Source organism: Astatotilapia calliptera, chromosome 15, assembly GCF_964374335.1.
Source record: "Astatotilapia calliptera chromosome 15, fAstCal68.1, whole genome shotgun sequence".
In the NCBI taxonomy this organism is placed as follows: Eukaryota; Metazoa; Chordata; class Actinopteri; order Cichliformes; family Cichlidae; genus Astatotilapia; species Astatotilapia calliptera.
In genome coordinates, this window is record NC_137436.1 from 31,389,195 (window position 1) to 31,416,796 (window position 27,602).

Below are 27,602 nucleotides of genomic sequence, written 5' to 3' on the forward strand. Positions count from 1 at the left end.
TCAGTTTTTCAAAGACAAAGACATTCTTTTGGATAGCAAAAACATAGCTGCATTTCATACTATTCCACAAAAACATACCAAGATGCCAACTATCATACTACGATTTGTGAACAGGAAATATAAAGTTGAACTGTTAAAGATGGGAAAGAAGTTAAAGGGAATGAGCATCTCACCAAGAGAAATGCTGAAATTGCACGACAGGCAAGACTATTGAAGAAGGAAAGGCACATCCAAGATACCTGGACCAGGAACTGTAAGGTATTCATAAGACTTAATGGGACACCAGAACAAGCTAAAGTAATTGTTGTCAGAGACATTGTAGATCTTGAGAGATTTAAACAAAAGAAATAGAGTTCAGTGTAGAAAAGAATTGTGTTGCTGACTGTGATATGAACAATATCTGATAAGTGTGAGAAAAATAACTATGCATGTGAATGTGTGAACAAAAAAAAGTCAAAAAACTGAATATTTTGGATCTCATGATTATAAATTTTGTTTTTTGAGTTGGACAATAGTATTGATCCAGATATCCACCTCTATCAGAATGTTGATATGACATGTGAATATTATAATGGGGAAGAGTTGGATCCCAAGATAAAAAGGTTTTTCATTAATCCACTTTAACAGTCGGAGTCTTTAGAGAAATTCTTCTAAAATCAAAGCGTATCTTGATCGATTCCAAAATACGTTTGCAGTGGTAGCAATTTCAGAAACATGGTTGAATGACGACATAGAACTGCAGGATGGACTAGAGGACTATGAAATGTTTTGACAAAATAGGAAGAATGGAAGAGGAGGAGGTGTTGCCACGTTTATTTTGTATCTTAAATGTACAGTTGTTAACAATATGACTGCTGTGATTGATAACTTGATGGAATGTTTAACCATTGAAATTCAGGTTGAAAGATCTAAAAATATATTAGTTAGCTGCATTTATCGTACACCTGCATCCTGTATAGATCAGTTTACCAAAGAAATTTCTGTAATATTAGAAAAACACAAAGAGAAGGTGACTTTTTTGTGGTGATTTTAACATTGATCTATTGAAGGCAAACAACCATAATAAGACTTCAGACTTTATTGATACAATGTTTAGTTTTGGGTTCCATCCATTGATTCTAAAGCCAAGCAGAATAATGATGGATAGTGCCACTTTGATCGACAATATTTTTGTCAATAAGATAGATGGCAAGATACACAGTGGACTGTTAGTCACAGATGTAAGTGATCACTTGCCTGTCTTTTCAGTGCTTGAAATGAACAATCAACTTCATTTTCAGGAGGAAAAGCAAATGGATTACAGTGGTAGAATAAAAACACCAGAACAAATTGCGGCTTTTAAAACAGACTTAGAAAATTATGACTGGCAAAAAGTTTATGTGGAAGACACTAATGATGCATATAATGCATTTTTAGATATATTTTTGTCAATTTATGACAATCATTGTCCAATTAAAAAGTTTTCTGAAAATTATAAAAAGAAAAAAACATGGTTTACACAAGGTCTGGAAAGAGCCTGTCAAAGGAAAAATAGGTTATACAAGATTTTTTTTTGACACATAGAACAAAGCAAAATGAAGACAGATATAAGAAATATCAAAATAAATTAACAAGACATCAGGAACTGCTGCGTTCTGGCCTTCACAGAGACATGGCTGGAGCCCAGCGTCCCCGACTGCGCCATCACGCCGGATGGATTCACTGTTTACCGGGGAGACCGAACGAAGGACTCAGGCAAGAAAAGGGGAGGAGGGGTGTGCTTTATGGTTAACTCCTTGTGGGCTAGAGATGTGCGTATCTTAAAAACTTACTGCTCTCAGAGTCTCGAGCTGTTGACCATTAAAGTCAGGCCTTTTTACCTCCCGAGGGAGTTCAGCTTAGTTCTCCTCTCAGCTGTTTACATTCCCCCACATGCTGATAAAGCTACTGCTATGGACGAACTGTATGACATCATTACTGGACTTGAGAACAAAAATCCAGAAGCTGCCTTTATTGTGCTGGGAGACTTCAACAGAGCCAACATGAAGAAGGTTCTCCCCAAATACTATCAGCACATCTCCTTCCCCACAAGAGGTGATCAAACATTGGACCACTGTTACACTCCATTCAAAGAGTGCTACAAACCCCTCCCCCACCCAGCTTTTGGTAAGGCAGACCATTGTTCCATACTGCTGCTGCCTGCATACAGACAAAGACTGAAACAGGAAAAACCAGCTTCCAGGGTTATTTACAAATGGGACAGTGAGGATGAGGAGGTCCTGCAGGACTGCTTTGACACAACTGACTGGCAGATATTTGTGGATGCAGCTGATGGCAACATCAATGAACTCACAGACTCTGTCATTGGATATATTGGAAAGTGCATGGATGATACCATCACAAAAACCACTGTCCGCATATATCCAAATCAGAAACCCTGGGTAAATAAAGACGTTCGCGCCAAGCTAAAACTGCAGACCTCTGCCTTTAACTCCGGGGATGCTGATGCATATAAAGCAGCCAGGTACGACCTCCGAAAGTCCATAAGAAAGGCCAGAAAGGACTACAGGGACAAAATGGAGTCCAGCTACCACAGCTTTGACACCAGGCGACTGTGGAATGGACTGCGCTGCATCACTGACTACAAGAAGGTCAACACAGTCAGTGTTCAGCCCACTGCATCTCGTGCAGACGAGCTTAACAACTTCTATGCTCGTTTTGACGCAGACAACAGAGAGCAGATCCTCTACCCTCAGGAGGACAGTGAGGCTGCAACTAGGGCTGGGCCATATTATACCGTTCACGGTAATACCGGTATAATGTTAGGCAACGATAGGAAAATGAAATATCGCGATAGAATATGAGTAAAACGCGCATGCGCAGTGCCTTTGTTTTCATACGCACATGGCCGATTGTTGAGTGAAACAGATGAACCAGAATTGGTTTGTAAAAATGGTGCAACTTCAATGATGTGGAACTGGTTTGGTGTTTGTCCGTCAGATACACGACAAAGCACATTTTTTTGAAGAACATACAAGCGGCCATCGTTAGTGTCGTATTTGTCGGACTAAGATGCTCTTAAATCTGGGAGTAATCTGGGTCCTAAACTCTGTATACTTCAGGTCAAACAAACACTGCAGCATCACTGAGAGTTAAAAACTGTCTAAATTCTTTAATCTTTAATAAAACGATCAGCATTGCTGCTTTACCAGGTGTAACTATGAAGTTTAACTTCCAGGCATCCATGAAAACAAAATTTATTACATTTAACGGAGTTAGAAGTTAGCAGAAAGCTAGCGGAAGTTAGCTCGCTAGTTTCGCTAGTTACCTAAGCATGATAGCAAGTTCTGACTGAGAGATTTCTGAAAAAAAATCAAACGTACAGCTCTGCTATCACTTCCAACATAAATGAAGACAGGAAACTAAACAGCAGTGACGTTTGTAGGGTTACTCAAGTTGGGCTAGCTGGTATATAATGATGTGCTACGTGATCGCTAGCGACACAGCTATGTTAGCATAACATAAACAGTGAAGCTGGAGGACGAACACTAACACTTTTCCACTTATAAAAGTTAACGTTAAAGTTCCTGATAGTTGGAGACAAATGCAATCGCATGGCAGGATGCTGTGAATGGACCAACAACTGAGATAATCCATCCACAATACGAGGTTAGTCATTAATATACTGCAACAACATGGGAATAGAGCAGCTGCCAGAGAATTCAACATTAATGAATCAATGGTACAGAAGTGGAGGAAGCAAGAATGAGTTGAATAAAGTTTGATTTATCTGACTGCTTTGTTTCGCTTAATGTGCCTTATAATCCCGTGCACCTTATGGTCCGAAAAATACGTACTGCACACGGCAGTTTAATGTTGCAAAGCACCTCTTTTTAACTTCAGTGGATATTATACATGGTTATGCTCAGTATATGTCAGCCCATTTCTACTGGAAATGCCTTTTGGTTAAACTTTCAGCAAGGAATTTGCATTTGCACTGTTACGTTTTTATAAAGCGTTAATGTACATAAAAACCAGCTTCTTGTTTAAGTGAAAATAAATGGAAGGTTGTCTTTTTGCGCTAGTAATGTTGTGGAGTTGTATTTTGTCTCGCATCAATTATATCGTCAGTTATATCGTTATCGCAAATTTTCAAATATATATCGTGATAAATATTTTTGGCCATATCGCCCTGCTCTAGCTGCAACTCTAACTCTGAAATCAGAAGCTGTGAGATGGACCTTTAAAAAGGTAAATCCTCACAAAGCTCCAGGACCAGATGGCATCCCAGGCCGGCTACTCAGAGTGTGTGCAGACAAGCTGGCAGAGGTGTTCACCAACATCTTCAATCTCTCCCTGAGGCAGTCAGTCGCCCCTCAAAGCATCCACCATCATTCCCGTTCCCAAAAAATCAGTGGTCTCCTGTCTGAATGACTACCGTCCTGTTGCACTGACATCCGTCATCAAGAAGTGCCTGGAGCGGCTGGTCAAAGGTCATATCTGCTCCTCCGTCCCTGACACACTGGACCCTCTTCAGTTTGCCTATCGGACAAACAGAGCCACAGAGGATGCCATCGCCCTGGCAACGCACACCACCCTCACTCACCTGGAGAAAGGGAATACATATGCAAGGATGCTCTTCATCGACTACAGCTCGGCATTTAACACGATCATCCCCTCAAAACTTGCCACGAAGCTCGACGACCTTGGGCTGGGAACACCGATCTGCAGATGGATTCTAAACTTCCTCACAAACAGGCCCCAGGTGGTGAGAGTTGGTAAGCACACCTTCTCATCACTCATCCTAAACACAGGGACACCACAGGGTGGTGTGCTTAGCCCCCTCCTATATTCCCTGTTCACACACGACTGTGTTGCTAAACAAGAGTCCAACATCATCATCAAGTTTGCGGATGACACAACCATCATAGGCCTCATCACAGACAACAATGAGATGGCCTATAGAAGAAGAAAGTATAATTTATTGGTCCCCTTGGGGAAAATCCCTCTCTGCATTTAACCCATTCACTCAGTGAAGCAGTGGGCAGCCACTGGGCGCCCGGGGAGCAGTGTGTAGGGACGGTACCTTGCTCAGGGGTACCTCAGGGTAGCTGTTCAGGGGAATCAAACCCCCGACCTTCCGATCATGGGGCCACCACTCTACCTACTGAGCTATCCCTGCCCATAGAGAGGAGGTGATGGCGCTGTACGAGTGGTGCCTGGAAAATAACCTGACTCTCAACATCAGCAAAACTAGAGAGATGATAGTGGACTACCGGAAATGACCAGTCAGAGAACGCCAGCCCATCCACATCAACAGTGTCAAGGTCGAAAGGGTCAGCAGCTTCAAGTTCCTTGGAGTCAACATCACTGAGGACTTCTCCTGGACCCTTCACACAGACACTGCTATCAGGAAAGCTCGCCAGCGGCTTTACTTCCTGAGGAGGCTGAGGAAGTTTAGCATGAATGCCAACATCACCTCAAATTTTTACAGGTGTGCAATTGAGAGCTTGCTGACGAGCTGCATCACAGTTTGGTACGGAAGCTGCTCTGCCAGCAGCCATAAATCACTACAGAGGGTGGTGAAGGCAGCAGAGCACATCACTGGCACGAGGCTTCCTGCCATTCAGGACATTTATCTCCAGCGATGCCTCCGTAAAGCACACAGCATCATCAAGGACCACCCAGCACATCAGCTGTTCTCCTTGTTACCATCTGGCAGACGTTACAGGAGCCTGTCTGCTCGGACTACAAGATTCAAAAACAGTTTTTACCACCAAGCCATACGACACCTCAACCACAACACTTAAACACACACAACACAGCACTCAGAAGCTACCCTGCAGCTTCACAAGTACTCTATTTAATCTGCACTGGTCACTCCACTTTATTGTCATTGATATTTATATTTAAAAGTGCAATACTGTAATTTTCTGCTGCTCACTCCTGTGCAATATCCCATCTGCCCTCCCGTCATATTTCTTTTCAAGATTTTCTTATTTAATCACTAGTGTACATATATTTATATTTATAGATACATATATATTTAGTCATCTTTTCTCTTTTACCATGTCTCTCTAATATTTTGCTCCTTACTATTTTTCTATTTTCTTTATTATTTTATTTTATTTTATTTTATTTTCTCCTATAGGAGAAAATATGAAAAAAATACTGTATCATGCTGCTGAGTGACTGCTGTTCGTCAAACACATTACATTGCAATGTTGACCCTGTGCTAACTTGCATATGACAAATAAAACTGAAAACTGAAAACTGAAACTGAAACATCTATTATGCGATATGAAAAGAAAAGATATTATGAGCAGCTGCTTCAAAAACATAAAAATAATATTAAGGCTACCTGGAGTATATTAAATAGGATAATAAAAAATCTAAATAGTATATGTTCTCCAACACGTATTGTAAAAAGAGGTAATGTAGTGATTGAGAAAATTGAGAACATAGTTAATGAATTTAATGATTACTTTGTTAATGTAGGTCCCAACTTGACAAAAGAGATTTCTGTACCAGGAGGAAATGATGATAAAGTAGATTCTACTTCTTGTAAATGTAACTCAATGTTTCTTGGTGGAGTCTGTGAGAGTGACATTGTGGAAGTGGTGAGTAAATTCAAGAGTAAAAAATCCATGGATTGTGACGACCTTGACATGTCACTAATTAAAGAAGTTCTTCATAGTGTCCTTCCGCCATTAACATATATTTGTAACAAATCATTTCAAACTGGAATATATCCAGATAAAATGAAAATTGCCAAAGTGATCCCATTATATAAAACTGGTGATAAACAGATTGTGTCAAACTATAGACCGGTATCTTTACTGCCTCAGTTTTCGAAGATTCTTGAAAAACTATTTGCAAACTAACTAGATTCCTTTATTGATCAATATGATTTATTGAATGATCATCAGTATGGCTTCAGAAGAAATCGTTCAACATCTTTAGCTGTGATGGAATTTATTGAAAACATTGCAACGGCTGTGGATGAAAAACAGTTTGGAATAGGTGTGTTCATTGATTTACGTAAAGCCTTTGATACGATAGATCATTCTTTACTTTTACGGAAGTGTGAAAGGTATGGTTTAAGAGGTGTTGTACAATTTTGGTTAAATAGTTACTTGAATAATAGGTTCCAATATGTGAGTATTAATAACATGAAATCTAAACTTAGAAAAGTAACTTGTGGAGTTCCGCAAGGATCTGTTTTGGGACCTAAATTATTTTTACTTTATATAAATGATATTTGTACAGCCAGTGATACTTTAAAATATGTGATATTTGCTGATGATACAAACTTATTTTGCTCTGGAAAGGACATAGATAAACAGGGGAAACAGAACTCATGAAGTTAAATAGATGGTTTGTATTTAATAAACTATCATTGAATGAAAGTAAAACACAATTTATGTTATTTGGAGGTAGTAAATGTAATATTAAAGTAAAATTGAATTTAAATAATGTTGAAATTGAAAGAGTATATCAGACAACATTTTTAGGAGTAATTATTGATGATAAACTTTGTTGGAAGCCCCACATAGAACATGTGAAACCGAAATTATCCAAGTCTATTTCTATTCTTTATAATACAAGAGATTCTTTGAATAAGAACTGCCTTTATTTATTGTATACTTCCCTTTGTTTGCCTTATATGACCTATTTTGCGAAATTTGGGGGAACACATACAAAACATATTTGGATTCAATATTTAAATTGCAAAAAAGAGCTATTAGAATAATAAATAAAGTTGGATATAGGGAGTCCACCAACCAGTTTTTTGTAGGATCATCTATGTTAAAATTCATGGACATTATATATTCTAAAACTTTAGAAATGATATATCGAGTGATGAAAAAGAATCTTTCAATTTGTATTTTAAGTATGTTTCAACTAAGAGATGGAAAATATGATTTGAGGGGGTCTTATAAGTCTGAAATACCTAAAGTGAGAACCAATGTTAAGTATAGATGTGTGTCAGTTTTGGGAGTGAAATTATGTAATGGACTTAATGATGAACTGAAGAGGTGTTGTCATTTTTTGTCATTTTTCAGGAAGAATTTAAAACAGGATGTGAGGATGCGTGAATCCAGTTTAACTCACTGTGCGATCAACAGATCATAGTCCAAAGCTCCAGACTAAAACAACACAAAGAAAGTCAGGCTTAACTTTAAAACTACACTGTAAAAAAAATTGTAATATAAAAGTATTTTACTGTGTATTTCAGAGGGGTTTTTTACTGTTTTTCTAGAACATCATTAAATTTACATAAATAGACTGTAATTTTACACGTCAAATGTAAAATAACATAAGATCGCTGTAAATGTAATAAAACCTAATTTTCTTGTTTTTTAAATATATTTTTTGTACATATGCATTAATCACAAATGTATCATAATTTCACAAATATTTTTCTGTTATTTGAGAGATTGAACTGTTAAATTCAAATGTAATACTATGGAAAAATATATAAAATGATCTAAATTAATGAGAACAATTAATAATTAAAGGAGTATTTAAATTATAATTTTGCTGAAAATATTATGCCATCTAGGTCTGTTTCAATAATTCAGAGGTGAAAATATAATCAATAGGAATAAAAAACATGACGATAAACATCGCCCAATAAATTTGAACTAACAACCACAAGGTCACGGGTATGGCTGTGGAAAGCCCGGTGGAAGAGAGAGGTTGGTGAAAGATCATCCACCCAGTGCTGCAAGGCAAGTATATCAAACTCAGCTTAGTAGAATTAACTTGGTATTGCTTGACCACTATGGCTTGTGGTTTACTGAGATGGTAAAAGGCATGGAATCCCTAGCTATAAAGGTAAAGCACGTTGTCTGTCAGTATAAGTTGCAGTTAGTATACAGCTAGACCAGCCGCTATCTTGCTGGCTAGCAGAGTTATTGTAAACCTGGGCTGAGGTTAGATTATTATCCTTCACCTGTGTACAAGCTGTGTGGGACAACATTTTACACTCATGCATCAAAAACCAGTCTCTCATCCCTTCTAGTCCTCCTAGTCATGGATACATAAAGTCCGCTTCTGTCCTTCATCAAGTCAAGTCTACCTAAACTGAAAGACCCTGAGCCTTTGCTCGAGCTTTTACAAGATTTGAGAGTTGAGGGACTGGAGGACCTGAGCTATCTGCAGGAAAGTGACCTCCTTCCTGTCCTGCGGCCAGTTGAAGTTAGAAAACTTCTCTCACAGCTTAAAAAGACAAGTATGTATTTCAATTCTGTATGTAACAAAACTTTCATGTCAGAAAAATATGCATAGTCAAATAAATTTACTGGGCACACTTGTTGACACAGTTAATAGTGGATGGTAGTTGTGTTGTACTGCGTGGCATTATAGCAAGAGAGGAACACTTCAAAGTGTATCAATTGAGCTGAGTGTATAATTATGTTAACTATTGATAATCACAAATTGAGCTTTGTGATGTCTGTGTACAAATATAAGATGTAATTCCTGTCCTGTGTGTTACGGCCGAGAGGGCCAGGCTGTGGACTCAAATGCAGACACAGAGGGAGGCAAAACGGGCGTGAACACAGTGCTTTATTTACAGAGCCTAGTGAAGTTACAGAGCAGAAAACTATGAATGCTATGAACTGTGGAAGCTATGAACTGTGGAAGCTATGAACTGTGGAAGCTATGAACTGTGGAAGCTATGACCTGAGAACTGTGAGGCAAAACTGTGAACATGAAACTCTGAGTGCTAGATTTCACGGATGGATCCGGGGAATGGAAAAAGGGGGCAGCGGCTTGGATGGAGGTGTGCAGTCACTATGATGAGAGGAGAAAAGTAGTCAGTGGTAGTCTTAGTGAATCACAGCTGGAGGATTAGACTATGGTGGTTAGGGCTTACGCGTTGCAGGTTTAAAGTGTCATGCGAGGAGGGGGTGTCCAGGGGGTTCCGGGTGAGGAGTGTCCAGAGAGGATCCAGAATATGCTTGGAGTGAGGGGCTTGGCAGAGAGGCAGGCAGGTGTAGTCCGACGATGGAAAGGGAGCAACCAGATGATGGAACCAGCGTCCAGGCGGAGATGTGAGTAGTCTGGGTTGGGAATCACGACGGCCAGGTGGGTCCTATGACAAAGAAAACACGGTGAGGAGAAAAGCAGTAGTTAAGGGTTCTCACAAGGGCTTGGCGGCCTAGCACTAACATGAGTTAGCAGAAGATCTGGCAGAGGTCTGTTGTGAATGCTGGTCTTATATGCTGGTGACTTGATTGGAACCAGGTGTGGAAGCTGATTGGAGTCTCTGCCTGAAGGTGGAGCCCAGCGGAGTGGAAAAACCCCATACTCACCCGAACCATGACACTGTGTCCTTTATTAGGCCATCAAGATGTGTTTGACAGTCCTCCAAGCAACCGCTGAACTGAGTACAAGTACAAGTCCAGTAACACGATCTGACAAGATGCTCATTTCTGGTGAGTACATGCCTCTGTTTCACAGAAGGACTCTCTTAAAGTGTTAGCATAGATAGGTTATATAGATTGTAAAATCACTCATGAATGTTTTTAGCCCAATGCTAATAACAAACCTCATTGATCTGACCACTTATTTTATCCTTCCACAGAAGTGTTACTAGTTTTCTTTTTCTTTTGTTGCAGTCAGTATCAGGACTAACTCTGTTGATAAGAATGAACTTTGACAGTCAAAATAATGGAGGTTGTAACATTCCAACTTCCCCTTTAGTGTGCTTGTTGGGCAACTTAGATAATGTCACTACAGAAAAGAATAAAGCCCATATGGTTGCCAAGAAAACAGTCCTCATGAACTGGAAAAATAAAAATAATCATAACTCTAACCAATATAGAAATTATCTAATAGATTATATTAGTCTTGATACAGATTCTGCCACCACATCAGATCAATCCCTCTGGGCTCCTTTGATCAGCTCCATCACCTAGCGGTGGGTGTCGTAGTTTGGTCCCACCTTCGCTGTTGTGATTGGTGTGGGGGTAGGGACAGGCTTGGGGTGTCGGGGGATTACCTAGGAGTGTCTTCCTTGGAGGACTCAACCCGGGATTGTGGTCACGACCTGTTACAGATAGCTCTTAGATGATGGTTTCCTTGTGGCTGCGTGCAGTGGGGCTGGGGTAGGATCTGTGCTGACGGACGTGGGTTACTGACCTGGAAGCCTGGTTGCCCCTGGGTGGGTTTGAGGCGGGCATGGGGTTCTGGGGGTGCTCCATCTCTGGGCTGGGGCCCTGGCTGGGCCTTGGGGGCTTGGGGCCTGGTTGGTGTGTCGCTGAGGTTGTGGGCGGGTGGGTGGGCGCATGGGGGCTCAGCCCTGTCGCAGGGGGACTCTGGTGCATCGAGCCAACTGGGGGCTCTTCATCATTGCAGAAGTTCTCTGGTCTCAAGGAGTTCGCTCTGCAGATGGGGGTGAGATTATAGAGAGGGAAGGAAGAACTCAACCTGGGTGTCTATTGTCTTGTGTAGTCTGGGAGATGAGTGAATGTCGGGGTGAGTGCAGTTTTCTCTGTGGTGGGGTCGGGTGGGCTGCCCCGGAATCTCTGGGGCCGGGCGGTGCTGCTGCTGTGGGCCCTGGTCCGGATGGGCCTGGGCCCCCTTGCCCTGGTGGGTTCCAGAGTGTGGGGGTGCCTATTGGGGTCAGTGGGGGAGCTGGCCCCAGTGAGGGGCCTCTTGCCCCTCCCTTCCTTCCCTCCCCATCTCCAGCTGCCTCCCTCTTCCCGCTCCACCACAATCACCCACACATTCAGGGCCTTGGGGTGCAGGTGTGTCACCAGGGTGCAGGTGAGGCATCGGTACATTGGTGATTCTTGGTGTCCGGGGCTGCGCGCTCAGTTATGCACCGGCTCACTCCCGGTGGCTGCTTGTCAGGGCCTGGCGCCTGTGGCTCGGTCGGGCCCCTTCGGGGGGTGGGGTGCCATCGGCCTCTGGGCCTGGGGCTTGGTCCACTCTGCCACAGCTGGCTGCTGGCGGAGCTCATGGGCACGTCATTGCAACCCCCTCTGGGTTCTGCTCCACGGCTGCTAGGTGACCCCTCATATCGGGCTCTCCTCAGCTCTTTCTGGGAGAGTGGCACGGTTGCCCCTCCATTGGTCTTCCTTGGTCTCTTGTTCTCTGAGGGTCTCTGGATGTCTGGAGCCTGGATCTCCTCCATACCTGCTTCATGCCCTGGAGGACAGGGCTGTGGCTCCCCACACCCTCTAGCAGATCGTTGCACAAAGGAACCTTTTGAATACAAGCACGCTGATGCTCACAGGTGTACACATGGGTGCTCACAGATACAAACTACACCCATTTTGGCTGCTACCTCAAAGCACACTGTGCGCTGTTGATCTTACATGCTGCACAATAATATTCAGTATTTAGTATTTACTGTTATATACACATAGATTATCGCGATGATCTTGTATATTATATCGCTCTCTTTTTTGCTTGTTTTCTCTTCTTTTTTTCTCTCTCAACAGGTGATCCAGGTCATTGATATATATATATACAGTGGGGCAAAAAAGTATTTAGTCAGCCACCGATTGTGCAAGTTCCCCCACTTAAAATGATGACAGAGGTCAGTAATTTGCACCAGAGGTACACTTCAACTGTGAGAGACAGAATGTGAAAAAAAAATCCATGAATTCACATGGTAGGATTTATAAAGAATTTATTCATAAATTAGGGTGGAAAATAAGTATTTGGTCACCTCGAGCAAGGAAAATCTCTGGCTCTCACAGACCTGTAACGTCGTGTTTGGAGGAAGAAGAATACTGAGTTGCATCCCAAGAACACCATACCTACTGTGAAGCATGGGGGTGGAAACATCATGCTATGGGGCTGTTTTTCTGCCAAGGGGACAGGAGGACTGATCTGTGTTAAGGACAGAATGAATGGGGCCATGTATCGTGAGATTTTGAGCCAAAACCTCCTTCCATCAGTGAGAACTTTGAAGATGAAACGAGGCTGGGTCTTCCAACATGACAATGATCCAAAACACACCGCCCGGGCAACAAAGGAGTGGCTCCGTCAGAAGCATTTGAAAGTCCTGGAGTGGCCTAGCCAGTCTCCAGACCTCAACCCCATAGAAAATCTGTGGCGGGAGTTGAAAGTCCGTGTTGCTCGGCGACAGCCCCAAAACATCACTGCTCTCGAGAAGATCTGCATGGAGGAATGGGCCAAAATACCAGCTACTGTGTGTGCAAACCTGGTAAAGACCTATAGTAAACGTCTGACCTCTGTTATTGCCAACAAAGGTTATGTTACAAAGTATTGAGTTGTATTTTTGTTATTGACCAAATACTTATTTTCCACCTGGATTTACGAATAAATTCTTTACAAATCCTACCATGTGGATTCATGGATTTTTTTTTTCACATTCTGTCTCTCACAGTTGAAGTGTACCTCTGGTGCAAATTACTGACCTCTGTCATCATTTTAAGTGGGGGAACTTGCACAATCGGTGGCTGACTAAATACTTTTTTGCCCCACTGTATATATGTATTTTTTTGTCCCCCACCTTGTTTTGTGCCCTTATCACCGTTCCTCTTCCCGCTGTTTTTTCCTTCTCTCTCTTTCTTTCTCCCTTTCCTTCGCCCAGTCATGTCTGTCCCATATGTAACAACTGAAAATAAAATAAAATAAAATAAACAATAAAAACAAAGGTCAATCAAATGGACCAATACGGCAAGGCATCTTTCTTGGCCTTTAGACAGTAATTCTGATGACAAAAGAACCAAAGAGGACAGGCAGGCAAAAAAAAAAAAATTTAAGAAAAAAATAATGGAGGTTATATTATATGAATTGATGGCTTTAAAGTGCTGTATCATTATGTCAAAACAGCTTATCTTCTATGTTGCAACTCTTCAGGTGGTTCTAGCTCAGCAAGTACAATCTTACTGCAGTCAAGTAGTTCCATGGATATGGATTTCAGACCTCGTTGACTGCCTGACAACAGTTGGCATTTTAAATTTCAAATTCCTTGGCAGAAAATTCCATCTGATGGAAACAGGAAAATGGCCAACAAAAAGTGAGAGACTTGAAATCATCTCTCTCATTGCTGATCTGCACTGGTTGCCTGTCAAATATCGTATTCAATTTAAAATTTTGTTGTTTACTTTTAAAATTACCAATAACACTGCACCAAGCTATCTTAAGGAACTTTTAAACCCATATGCTCCTGCTAGGGCTTTAAGGTCATCCTCACAGTTACTGTTGGTTCAGCCCAGATCTCGACTGAAATCTAGAGGTGATCGATCGTTTGCTCTAGTTGCACCGGAGCTGTGGAACAATCTCCCGATTGGCATCCGGGCGTCTGATTCTATTCATTCTTTTAAATCACGGCTAAAAACATATCTTTTTAAACTTGCCTTTTCTACCAGTTAAATGCTGGCTTGCTTGCAGTGACCTATTGACCTATTGTATTGTATTGTATTGTATTAAATTCTCTGCTATCTTTCCATTATTGGTGTCTTTTATCATGGTGGTACAGTCTTACCTTGCTATAACCTATGTGCTGCAGTTTACTCTTATTGGTGGCTTTTATCTGTGAACATAATCCGTTACTTTTATGTATTTGATGTTAATGTGTGAACTGTTTTATTTTTTATTGTTTTATGTAAAGCACTTTGGTATGCCCAAGGCTTTTAAATGTGCTCTATAAATAAAGATTGTTGTTGTTGTTGTCATTGTCAGTGAAATTTTAACCATATGCTCAACACCTGGGAAGAAACACCTCAGTGAGATAGCAAGAAAGATGACAATGACCTACCCTGTAATGCCACAGGGTAGCCTCTCACTTTTTGTTGGCCATTTTCCTGTTTCCATCAGATGGAATTTTCTGCCAAGGAATTTGAAATTTAAAATGCCAACTGTTGTCAGGCAGTCAACGAGGTCTGAAATCCATATCCATGGAACTACTTGACTGCAGTAAGATTGTACTTGCTGAGCTAGAACACAGCAAAACACAGCAAATAAATCTACTGATGTAATTGAAGGGGAAGTTGTAGGCAGTGGGTATGACACTGTCACCAAACAGATGGTCAGCAGAGTGGATAACCTTAAGAGAGGAATGATTTCACTTTCCTTTAAGAGAAAGCTCATTAGTAGCAGTGAAGAAGAGGGTAGCCCCACTCAAAAGAGAAGGCTAGACAGTTTGCATAAACTGGCAACCAACACGGCTTCAGCCTGAATTCCAAAAGCGTGAAAAAGAAGAGTTTAAAAAAAGTACAGAGAAAAATACTGTGACACCAAAGCTATTGAGAATATGATGAGGGTCACCTTCTTCACTCAGAGAAAAGACATTATTCGTGGAACTGAGACTTCTGACTTGACGAAGGAATGGCCATATCTGTTTGAGATAACTGGCATCAAGATTCATTTTGAAGAGCTGTGTTTTTCTCATCCATGGACATGGATGAGAAAAACACAGCAAATAAATGTGCCAGAGTTGTTTCATTCCTTAAAAGCAATGACAAGACCAAGAGAAAGGCGGCCATCTTCAGAGAAATGGAAACATCTAGCAAGAATGTTGCAGACGTCAATGTTGCAGGGTTTCTTCCACTACTTCTCAAGTACTTCAATGAAGAGGAAGAACAGATGTTCTTCAAAGTGAATTAAAACAACCCTACCCTCTGAAGTGGACTGTAGCTACACCAAGTGCACCATGCATTGTTCTTTGTGGTATGAATATTTATCTTTATCTATTTAAACTTTTTGTGCATGATACCTCTTTATATTATGGTCAGTTAAAACTTTGAGTTTACACTTCTGAGTTGGATTGTGGTCTGATTGGTTGTTGTGGCTTTTCTCAATTTCATAATAATAGTATGGTTTAATAAGACCATTGATATTTGATGTGATTATTATACTGCTAAATTCTGTCTGATTGGCTAAAGCATTTGGGCACCTTGCAGTTGACTGAGGGGCCCAAACTGCGTGCCAGTATATATAATTGATATACATCAATTGTAACATAGCAGTTGTTTGAGTCATGTGTGGATTTGTTTTTTGACTTTTTGTCCCATTGTCTCTTGTTCATGTACATAACAGGAAACTCTACTTTGGCAACCGAGCATTGCATGTTATCTGTGGACCAGACCATTGTGAATGGACGTATCACTATCTTCAGCGAGGCACTTATCCTGATGTTTGACTCTTACTACTGCATGAACATTTCTTATCCAGTAGGCCAAGCATCAACCTTGGAATTCTTATAAATTTAAGGCAGCACCAGTCAATTTTATATATTGAAACATCTCCTTTCATTTGCATCTAGAACACATAAGACTGAGCAATGCTTGAGTGTTGAGATGATTTGTAGATTGATAAATCAACAAATAATTAATATTTGAGTTTCAGATGGCTGTCTCTGAAATATGATTCATGCTCATGTCAAGTTATAGAAAGAGACCTTTGAGTAGTAGATGTTCACGGATGTTTCACTGCCCTGAAATAGTATTTGCAATAGAGACTCGCAGGTTCACCAAACATCTTTGCATCACCTCTCTGTTCCACAATGACCTGTATGTCCAAACACGCACTCAAAAGCAAGCTCAATCTACACTGTTAGATTAATTGCAAACGTAAAAAACGCATACAGTCCAGTCCTCAGTTTCTTAATTAAGTTTTTGTTTTTCATTGACAGATGCCTCGTTCAGATAAACCCCGACAAGGGATCCAAAGTGGAGCGGAACACGTCTAAGAAACACCTTGCGTTCAATCCAAAGGTTCTGACGTTGATCACCAAAATTGCAGACTACGAGTGGAAAGCATAAAAAGGTCTTAGTTTTATCCTGAGGATAACATAATCTGGTGTTCAGTAGCACTGGTCTCTGATTCACAGCCAAAGTCAACAGCACAGGTGGCCCGCTTGATAGGGGAAAAGTGAAATATAGGCTGCAAATCCTATTCACATTTAGCTAGCATTAGCACTAGCCTGTTAGAATCTGCATATTATACAGTACAAATAAAATGTTCACGTTTCTCCAACGTTGTCTTCCCAACAGTTTCACTAACATCTACGCTTGATGGCCAGGAAGCGTTCCCGATGTCTTCTCGGGTGCTTCTCCAGCGCTGATAATTGGCGTCTGTCTTGTGTCAGTGACGTAAAAGACGGATTTAATGCGACATGACCGTTCAAACTGCAGGCTCTTTCTAAAACATCAGATATGTATCGAATTCAGTACCACATACGAAAGTGGCCCAGGTTGGATTTGAAAATATCGGATTTGTGCTGTTCACACTGTCAAACCGTGATCGGATATGGGTCGCATAGGGTCAAAAAAGTCAGATTTGATGCGCTTTCGCCTGCAGTGTGAACGTAGCCTAAGTCACCCTTGTGGTGTGCCCTTTTATTTCTTGCTAGACAGTTTAACAAAAAAGTCCAGGCTACTCATGCTGACAGTGAGTCAAAGTCGTATCTTGATGTTGGCATAACTTCCATTTTGGAATTATTTTCCAACCCACGACTAGATGACAAGAAAAGGCTGATAGTTGACCAACTTCAAAATATATTGTATGATTCTTCAGAAAATTCTGATACTACAGCTGTCTCCATATCACAGTGGTACCCTTATTCGGATTCTGCACAACACTCTCAGAGTCACTGTAGAGAATGTGTGTGTGTGTGTGTGTGTGTGTGTGTGTGTGTGTGTGTGTGTGTGTGTGTGTGTGTGTGTGTGTGTGTGTGTGTGTGTGTGTGCTCTTACATGAGTGTGTGTGGGCGTGGACAGATGCACGTCGCCTCCCTCAGAGCCTCCCATTTCCCACTCTTTTCTGCTAATGAATACCGGTGGAATGAGGAGCTCTAATGGAATTACACTTTAATGATGTTTGCTGTTTTTATGGCAGTAATTAATAAGATCAATGTAATCTCTTCTCCCCAAATTCTTCCCACACAAACATTGCAAGCATGAGCCCCTGCTCCCCCGCAGAATGTCATAAACATCTGTAACGGCGTACTCCCTGGACAAAGCTCTCTCCCTAAATGAAGCCAGAACACACTCAGGGCAGCTCAGCAGATACCCAGCTACTGGAAATGTTCACAGACTTATTACCCATATTGCTCTTCATTTGAAAATATTTACTGAGATCTCTAGACTTTGCTTTCTTTGTCTAATCTCCTATATAAGAATAGCACACAAACTGTTTCCTGCTAAACCTTCAGCTCTGAATTTAGTGCATATATATTCAGAGACATTATACATGATGAAGATAGGAGGACTATATAACAGCCAAATATCAGACCAAATGGGAAAGAAATTAGCCATGTTTGGATGCACAGTAGAGCCTCGCAATCATTTGCTAACTGCCTGCATGCAAACTAGAAGTAGAACTTACTGGAGAAAAGATTTTGAAAGTTTATTCAAGAGCAAAGTTGCCACAACTTTTCCAGCAATTTCTTTTATTTTACATGCATATAAAATAAATAAAATATTGGAGTTGTTACACTCTGGAGGATACTGATTCTGATTTATCTTCTTGATAAATATGGGCTCTGAAATAAACTGAAAAACCTAGAATATTATTACAGATACGCAGTAGAATGACTAAACATGACAACGACTACATTGGTTTTGATGCCAGACAAAACCTTCCATTTACAGTGGATGCCTTATTTTTATCTGCTTGTATTGTTCGGTCTTTTTTTTTTTAAAAAACAAAACAAAACAAAAAACCACTTCCCTGATGAATCTGACTTGCATTTGGTTTGTTTATCAGATAGCCCAAAATAAATGTGATAAAAGGATTGACATAGCAGCTTTTTTGGCACTGAAACAGATAGTTGACTGCAGCCATCCATATAGCAAATATAGTGTATGCATAGTGATGCACAGTCTCCTGTTTTCAATTTCCATTTACAATGCAGCTGTCAAGAAGATGGTCACCCAGGAAAGTAAAATATCTGGCCCTCGTTCACACAGTTAACATTGTGAGTACCGTGCCAAAGGAAATGGAAACAAACACTGCAAAAGAGTGAGTCACATGGTCAGAATGACCTTGCTTTATGACTTAAGTGCTTCCCGCCTTCTCCTGTCTGATCTGCCACTTCCTTCTATCAATCTAATGATATGGCAAAGGGCCAGGTTAATCAAGCTCAATTACTTTTGCTCTCATTTGAGACTGACAGTAATACAACGTGGTCCCAGTACCAGCAGATTTAAGACTGGACATACATTGGTGTTAGGATGTTGGGTAACTGTTTACATTGGAAGAATAAACTATTTTCAGGGTTTCATATACAGATGGGAATAAATGAACTGTATCTAAATGATAGAATGATTTCATATTACCTAACTTCCTAAAGTCACTGGTCATCAGGAATCTACTTACTACTACTAACTTAATGGCCATATAGGGTGTTATGGTTTTATCCTCAAAATATATACACAGGTTTACCATCAGGGTTTGGGTTAGATTTGGGTTTAAAAAAAGTACTTTCACCATCATGGTCATTGTAATAAAGAAATATGTGGCATTTTGACTGTAACAGAACAAACTGACTTTCTGTTTAAAAGAAGCAAAGAACATATAAGTACTATGCCCTCATCCTGTATGTCAAGATATTAACATCCTTGCTCTAACATGCATGTTCTGTAGGATATAATACTCTCTTGCCCCTGCAAGGTTCTCTACCAGAGCCCTGGGAGCTTGAGGGTCCTGCACAGTGTATTTGCTGTTCCTGTGCTTTTCTGTATGTATTATTGTAGGTTCTCCCTTACAATAAAAAGCACCTTGGGGTGACTGTTGTTGTGATTTGGCGCTGAATAAATGAATTGAATTGAATTGAATTGATTGCGCATGTTGTTCTAGGGATCTGCTGGAGCCACTTGCCTAGCTTGGGAGTCACTGCACTGAGTCCCCCGATTACTACTGGGACCACTGTTACCTTCATCCTCCACTTCTTCTCGAGCTCTTCTCTGAGCCCTTGGTACTTAAGCTTCTCGTGTTCCTCCTTACTGATGTTCCTGTCATTCGATACCGCTACATCTATTACAAAGGCTGTCTTCCTCTGCTTGTCCACCACTACTATGTCCGGTTGACTAGCTATCACCATTTTGTCCGTCTGCATCTGGAAGTCCCACAGGATCTTAGCTTGGTCATTCTCGACCACCCTAGGGGCATCTCCCAGGCCATACTCAGCACAGATGTTTCTGTATACTATTCCAGCCACTCAGTTATGGCATTCCAAGGATGCCATACCTGCTAGCATCTTGCACCCTGCTGTTATGTGCTTGATTGTCTCAGGGGGATCTTTAAACAGCCTGCACCTTGGTTATTGCCTGGTGTGATAGACCCCAGCCTCTATGGATCTTGTGCTCAGACTTGCCTTACTCTCTGCAGGTACTTGAGGGTTGCAACTTTAGGAAACCAGTTGGATTCCCAGGTACTTTTAGCTGTCCTCAGTGTCTGCAGTGCTGCCTTCTGGTAGTTCAATCCCCTCAGTTCTGACTACCTATCCCTCTCTTCATTACCATCCAACTACACTTTTCCCATCCAAATCACATTCCACTGTCAATCCAACTGCTCTGTCTACCAGTAGCTGGTATTTTGCTCCTCTGGTATTCTTGCCAATACTGTTCTGTGGCAAGCTCATGTATTGAGCTATATGCCTATTCATCTTAGCTATTATGATGCCTGACAGGAGCCTCTATGTGGTACTGAGGCAGGTTTTTGGCCGATAGTTGGATGGGACTGGTCCCTTCTGGAGGTCCTTGGGGATCAGGACTGCCCAATTTCAGTTACCCATTTTGGCTTTCTCTCATCTACCTGCAGCTGGTTTATTTGTGCTGCCAGATACTCATGGAGTGCAGTCAGCTTCTTCAGTCAGTAGGCCTGGTGCTGTTCAAGTTTTCATACTGGAGACCCTTTCTTGGATGTCTGCCACTTTGATGGTTACTGGACCCTGTATATTTTTTCCCTCTTTTTTTGTGTAAGTACTATGTTTTTCTCCTTATTGGTTTGTTGTCTGTCTGACAAATAACACGTGGTGAGCCAATTATAAGGCTGATGTACAAGATCCATAAATAAGCTCTACTAGAACACAGGTAAATTTTGGGTTGATTAACTCTGATTGTCGAGTTCCAGAAAGGATGATCAGATATTTTCATCAACTAAGAACATGTTCACTCTGAGTTAAGTGCTTGCATGAGAAATGAGAAATGATCTTTTAATTCTGAGCTGATAATAAATGTTTAGTTATGATCATCTGTGTCTGGTGATCATGTCCTTATGATGACTATTGCACTATTGATTAAATGAGTTTCATACATGTACTTCAGCATCCTCAGAAGGAGAAGAAGAGTTGGATAGAAACTCACAGTTTGCTGTGGAAAACTTAGCACTGAGCAGGTTAGATTCTTAAAGTACATCAGTAACTGACTCTAGCTTTCTTTCTAGAGAGTCCCTTATCTCAGTGTTATTAAACTCTAAAACTGAAAGTAGGCCTAGTTCTAGTTTTAGTCTATTATTTAGAACAGGCGCCAGGAAGGATGCGAGGACCATGAAAAAGTCTGGGCAACAAGCTGGAGCAAAGGAACAACAGGGAACAACATAAGCAGGTATTCTGACAGAGGGGTTGTCAGGGACAGGGAGAGTAATTAGGCAGCAAGACAGAGGATCAAGTGGAGCAAGTGAAACTAACAGGTAAAGACAGGGAGGACGAGGCAGATAATCACAAACTCAAAATAAAAAACAAGAATGAGACACATCAGAAACAAACCTTTCAAGTAAAACAGGAAAAAACAAGGGACATTATTGATCACCCTAAATAAGAAGACAGAGACAGAGGAATACAGGAGGGAAAAGGCATGAAGACACAGCATAGGGATTCAAAATAGGGAAGCACTGAGGCAATGAAACCAAGAGAAGAAAAAAATATCTGAACAGCACCCAAAGCTCCATAATATGGGATAAAAAACCAGGGACCATGAGAAATAGACGTATTGTCAAAGCACTGACCCAGACCTGGCAACAGAATCACTTATAAGTTAAAATGTATCAAGACCCATGTTAAATCTAGACAAACCACTAGTACCTAATGAAATGTAGATATAAAATGAGTGTGAATGAGACACGGCGGGTCCAGGGATCATAGGTTTGAGCCATTTTATTCAATATTTGTCACACCACAACACACACCAACCCCTGAGTCCCCGTGTTTTTAACTAGGCGGGCGTGATTAAGGATGCCGTGCAGGTGCGTCTGCCCTCCCTGCACGGCACTGCAGACCACGCCCCACCACAGTCACACATTTATTTTGTGTGTATAGATTACAGGATTATTGTTTCCTGGTTTGGACTACTGCAGGTATTGGAATAATTCAAATGGACTTGCTGTGACACAAGCCATGAGTGACATAATATCATGTTCAGACATGAACTCTAATATTCTCTTTAATGTAAATCACTCAACAAAGTCATTAAATTTGTAACTCCAGTCCAGGTCATGCTGCTCAAGTCCACTGACATAGAAAGCTTAAGTTGCTAATGCGCTGATACAATTCAAAGGGTTGTTAGGGTTAACATCTATGGTCTTATTTATTTTGTGAAGATTTCTCGTTCTCGTTGACTATTTCTTCTCCTCATTGCTGGATCACCTAATACCCAGCATTCCCTGATATCTTAATTTTTCTACTTTGCTAAAGTCTGTAAGCAAAGACCACTCTGAGGATCCTGTTAGCTGGCCAAATCACTACTGAGGCTTTTTGCCTTTCTGCCCATTTGTAACAAAACATCTCCATCTTTGTCCTTGAGCAATGTGAGAAGAGGCGAGCATAAGGTTCCATTAATACTGCATTGTGCTGTAGGCCTACCTACAGAAAAACACTAAGCTCTATGCTCCGGTGGAGGTTCACAGATGTTAGTTCATCCTAAAATTTTAAATGTAGCTTACTTGTCTTGTAAACATAACTTTCTTCATGTTTATCCTAAAATATCCATAATTTCATTAAAAAGCTGATTTGGGATTTTCCTACTGCTTCACCCAGCATGATTAGTAGGGTTTCTGTGGTGCTAGCAGGACAGAAACTGAAGAAGCTGCTTAAAAAGAAAACTGTGTAATAAAACCTCAGATATCTTTTTACAGAACTGGACCTTTAAAAACTCACAATTAACCAATACCTTAAAAAATAGGCTTTACAGTCCTGTAAACACGACTGCAATATATGGAGACTCGCTGTATATATAAACTTTAAGTAAAATGTTAAACGTCAGACACTGTAAGAGAACTCCACTAGCTTAAAGTGTGCTTGCTTGCAGACAATCAGTCATTCAAAGGGCATCAGTGAGGGTCTCAAAGTGGCAGAATGCCAAATTAATCAGGCTACAGAGATTAGACAACTTTTGTTTCCAGAGCCATTAGTGTCACCTCAGGCGCTTAGTGTTCTACCCACTCAGCGTGCAGCATATTCCTAATAATTAGCCTTAATGAGCTGACCTATGGACCCACCACCTGCAACACTTGACTCAAATCAGCATTTGATATGATTATAGTGGGAGAAAGCAAAATGTGTGGGAGAAGGTCCAGTGTATTTTGCTCAGGTTCTTACATATTTCATTCTGGACACATTAAGATGTAGCACATAAAATCCCAGTAGGTGATTTTAGAAGACATTGAAAACGCAGGTTAAAGAGTACGCTTTGTGAGCAATGTCTTTATTAAACTGCTGTTTGCCTCTGAATCCTTTCCTCCTTTTCTGGATGGAATCAGAGATAATTTCATGCATATTGTAGCGGAACCTCTATTCCATCAATTATTCGTAATACACAAAGGTGAGCCTCTTCCAACAGGGAACAAAAAAACCCTGGTTGAAATGTTTAAGCGGTTTTAACAAAAATTAAATGAATTTCATTAAAAAGAGAAAGGATTAGTGAGAAAGAATTGCTTGGAGCTGGTGGAACTTCTCTATGAAAACCCTGCTGCTCAGGATCAACACACAAAATTATGTCAATGCTGTTAATTGCCCCCAAGTCTCTGTCCCACAGTGTGGCTCTCAGCTGCCTGTCAGTGCTGTCGGAATAATCTGCACATGGTGTAAATCAATGCTATTGAGATTTCCATTACAAAGCAAACTGTTTGCATTCTCTCTTCATTCTCTGCCTTGCGGAAGGCTTGTGTAAGTATTTTTGCAGCAGTAGTACCACCTCATTTAAAATGTGACAACAGCATAACCATGTCATGATACCTGTTATAACCATGGAGTCAGTCAATGTATTTCAGTTATGCTAAATTTAATACAAAGTTGGATTTTTTTAAAAGATGTCTGTCTACTTGCAGTTTTTAATATATTAAAGTGTAAAACTGCTTTCCTAGCATATATACAGTGTTACACTGCTGGGTGCTCATATTAAATATGCCCAAGCTTCAAATAATGACATCAGTATATTACAACTAAACCCTGTTAGCCAAACGCTCAGACTGCTGCAAACACACATTTCCAACACATTTATTCCACTCTTTGCACCATGTGATGTTACCTGTTTATGTATCCTTAACCTTCCTGCCTTCTTGGGACCTTTTTGTGCCACTGCTATGTGTTAAATGGCTGCCATTTCCACTGTGTTCAGTGGAATATAACCAAACTTGCCACAGGATAGTTTTTACCTGTCAATGTTAATATTCCAGTGTGAATTCCTTAAATCAGCCTAAAATGGCTGAGCAGCAGAAATCCCCACACCCATCACCCTGGGGGACCATTTTCTGCCCATTGACTTCCATTATAAACGCTATTTTTCAACCCCAAATTATCATCATATGATTTTATTTTTTCTTCTTTTCTTGGATGTCAATGAAGACTCAGGGCCTTGAAGTTTTAATTTTTAAATTGCAAAAAAAATGCAAAAAAAATAATGGCAGGTCAAAATGTATGTTGGTGCCAATCTTTGGTCCATCTAAAGGCCTACTTATAATGACAATCACATATTACTTCAACTGTTTTTTTGTGGAAATATTTAGTTTCGTTTTTTGGGTTTTGGGGCTTATAACACAGGGCGCTCATGTAATAACACTGGGATTTGAAGGGTTAAAACAACGAAAATATAATTAAAACTTTACATGAATATTTCAGGGAGAAGTAGTTTTACAAGGTTGGCTAATTTAAAGTGGAATAAAATATGGATATATGGTCTTTTTATGGCGTGGCTGAGAATGGTCCCTAGGGTGATGGGTGTGAGTTTTTTAAAGGATGGCAGGAGGGTTAAATGGTGCCGCAGGCCCTACACACCATCACACTGCCCCATCCAAAAACTACTATCCTATCAGCAATGGCATGGGCCCTATGCAGATCCGTCATACATGCCATTCTTAGAGCAGACACCAACTGACCATCGTGGTAGAGTCCATGCTCACAGGTAGCTGACATGACTGTCAACACCTGGGGCACCAAAAATTCAGAAGAAGTCAATAATAGAATAGCTGTTTGGCATTGACAGAAAAGATCTGAAGTTTTTCATGAGTGCAACCCACATACATACTCTGTTACTCAACACACAAATGAATTTTAATTGCAAATTTAAATCACACCATTTAATGGAGACTAACACCCAATAATCACTTTTACAACAAAGAAGCAATCAATACACATTTCCTCACTTAGGGTTTTGTTTTATACCTATATGTTGCACAAGGTGGCTGCTCTGCACATCAGACAGACAGACAGACCTATCTCTATAGCCTCCACTCCACTGCAGGGGTATTGTATCATTGGACATGAACCCATCACTGAATCTGGATCCTTGTCCCTGCCAGCTGATTGCTAAACATAGCTAAAAATCTTCGTGCCAGTTGCGGTCTCATTTCTTTTTATTTTTCTTCTCCTTGTGCCTTGTTTTCTCTAATGTGCTTTTTCTTTTATTTAAAGTGAGTGAATTCCGCAAGGTGTAACTCATTCAGTTTTTTGTGTGGTGTCAGGCCAAAGGTAAAAGTAACAACAAAAGCAATGTTCACATACACCAAAAATGCAAGAAAAATAGCAACATGCAGAAAAACTGAAATTAATTTTAAATCTATCTGCACTCACAGCAAATAGAATATGAGATACAGCGTGAGTAAGTAGCTGTAAAATAATTTAAGGTTTAGGGTGTAGCATGCAGAATAATGTTTCATTTCTCTGATTCACATTTTTTTTCTTTGTCTGCTTTGTTCACTGATTGTTTTGAAGCTGTTATGTTAATAAAGACACTTGCACCTTAAATCCTTGAAAAAAAAATCCAAGTATTTTAATAGGAAAATAGATTCACTTTTTGTTAGGTATGCTTACTGAACTCAAACACCCTCCTCTTTCTGGCTTTCTTCCAGTCTCACAGACTTTGCTATTTCCTGAACACAGAATTCATTGTTATCAGTGATTCAATATTAAATGATGAAATTCAAACATCAAACAGCCTGCCTATACATAGTATATTTACTATTTCATTTTAAGGTGCCAAGGAAATATCCAAAGAGGTTACAATAGCACTTAAAATAATGCCATGGCTGTGCTCATCATTTGCTCCAGATGAGTGTTATGGGCCAGAGGAGAACAGATGTGGTTGTCACTGTATTATCAAGCAGGAGAAAAGGCATGACGAGGCTGCTGGTGTGAAAGGAAGCCACTGCAATATTTCGAAAGTCAAAGGATTCATCCCATCCGACCCAAGTCATTTGTCTGTGTCAGAGTTTATGCGATGTTCCCAAACACTTTGCCTAGCCCCCCAACTTTCCTGTCTCCTATCCTTGAAAGCCAAATCAATCAAGCTTCCCCATGCAGGAAAGTGGCAAAATAAAGAGACAATGAAGTGGAATGAGCGAAAGCAGGATTGATAGCATTAAGAGGATTTGGGACAGCTTGTGAGGAAATTTCTGGGCTACAGTGTTTTTGGGGTGGAGTAGCACACTCCAGTCCACACTGCTGAATAAGAGGTATGCAGATAAATGGAGTCAAAGCAATGTAATCATATATTCAGGCCCTAGGAAGCTATCGCTAGCACTGATCTGATGGATGATTGCCTATCTTTATTTCTTGGAGTTAGAAAGTCAAAGTTCCAGTGGAAACTGTAATCGATCATTCGTGTCTGTGCTTTCAGGAGTAGATGGTGGTTGTCCCAACAAACTCAGAATGTGAAATGTTTCTCTTTTTAAAAGTAATACCTCGGGTGAGGTTTACTTACACTGACATGTTCAAGCTTTTAATAAGCAGACAGAGAAAAAAGTTGTATGTTATAAACCAAATTTTATATTGTTAATACTGTAATATGTCTCACTCTGAACCCAAACAAGTAACAAACAATATCTGTTGATATTTTATCTTTGGTCAGGTCAGCTTGTGTCCCTGCATAATGGAAAAACTCCAGTGTTTTTCATGTTCCGCATATTTAGACAAGGAGTGGAAAGCAGACATCCAAGTTGAAGGGCAAGCTCTTTTTATTTGAAGTCACACAGACCCGTGTCAGATTAGTAAATCCGAGTGCTTTCTTGGCCAGCTTCACCACTGGTCACGGCACTCCTCGAACACCATTTGATAGACTTGGACATCTGGACCAAAGTCAAAGAGTACTTGGCAAAGCAGACACTTTATTGTCCAGAGGTGAAAAGGGACATTTCTGGCTGTTGTTCAGGCATTTATTTTCTTGGAGAAACACAAGCATCTGTTGTTAAGTTAATTTTTC

General features: G+C 40.6%; 2 long non-coding RNA genes across 2 annotated transcripts in view; one reads left to right on the forward strand and one right to left on the reverse strand.

Annotated features, from left to right (window-relative positions):
• Window positions 1-6,991: 6,991 nt before the first annotated feature.
• Window positions 6,992-27,602, forward strand: part of LOC145420611 (uncharacterized) — a 250,083-nt gene continuing 229,472 nt past the window's right edge. The window contains exon 1 of the long non-coding RNA XR_013901934.1: window positions 6,992-7,126. This is a non-coding gene — a long non-coding RNA (uncharacterized LOC145420611). The remainder of the gene's footprint in view (window positions 7,127-27,602) is intronic.
• LOC145420314 (uncharacterized) lies at window positions 9,536-10,328 on the reverse strand. The gene is made up of 3 exons (XR_013901610.1): window positions 9,863-10,328; window positions 9,670-9,780; window positions 9,536-9,637 (listed from the first exon to the last, which is right to left on the reverse strand). It is a non-coding gene; the product is annotated as an uncharacterized LOC145420314 (long non-coding RNA).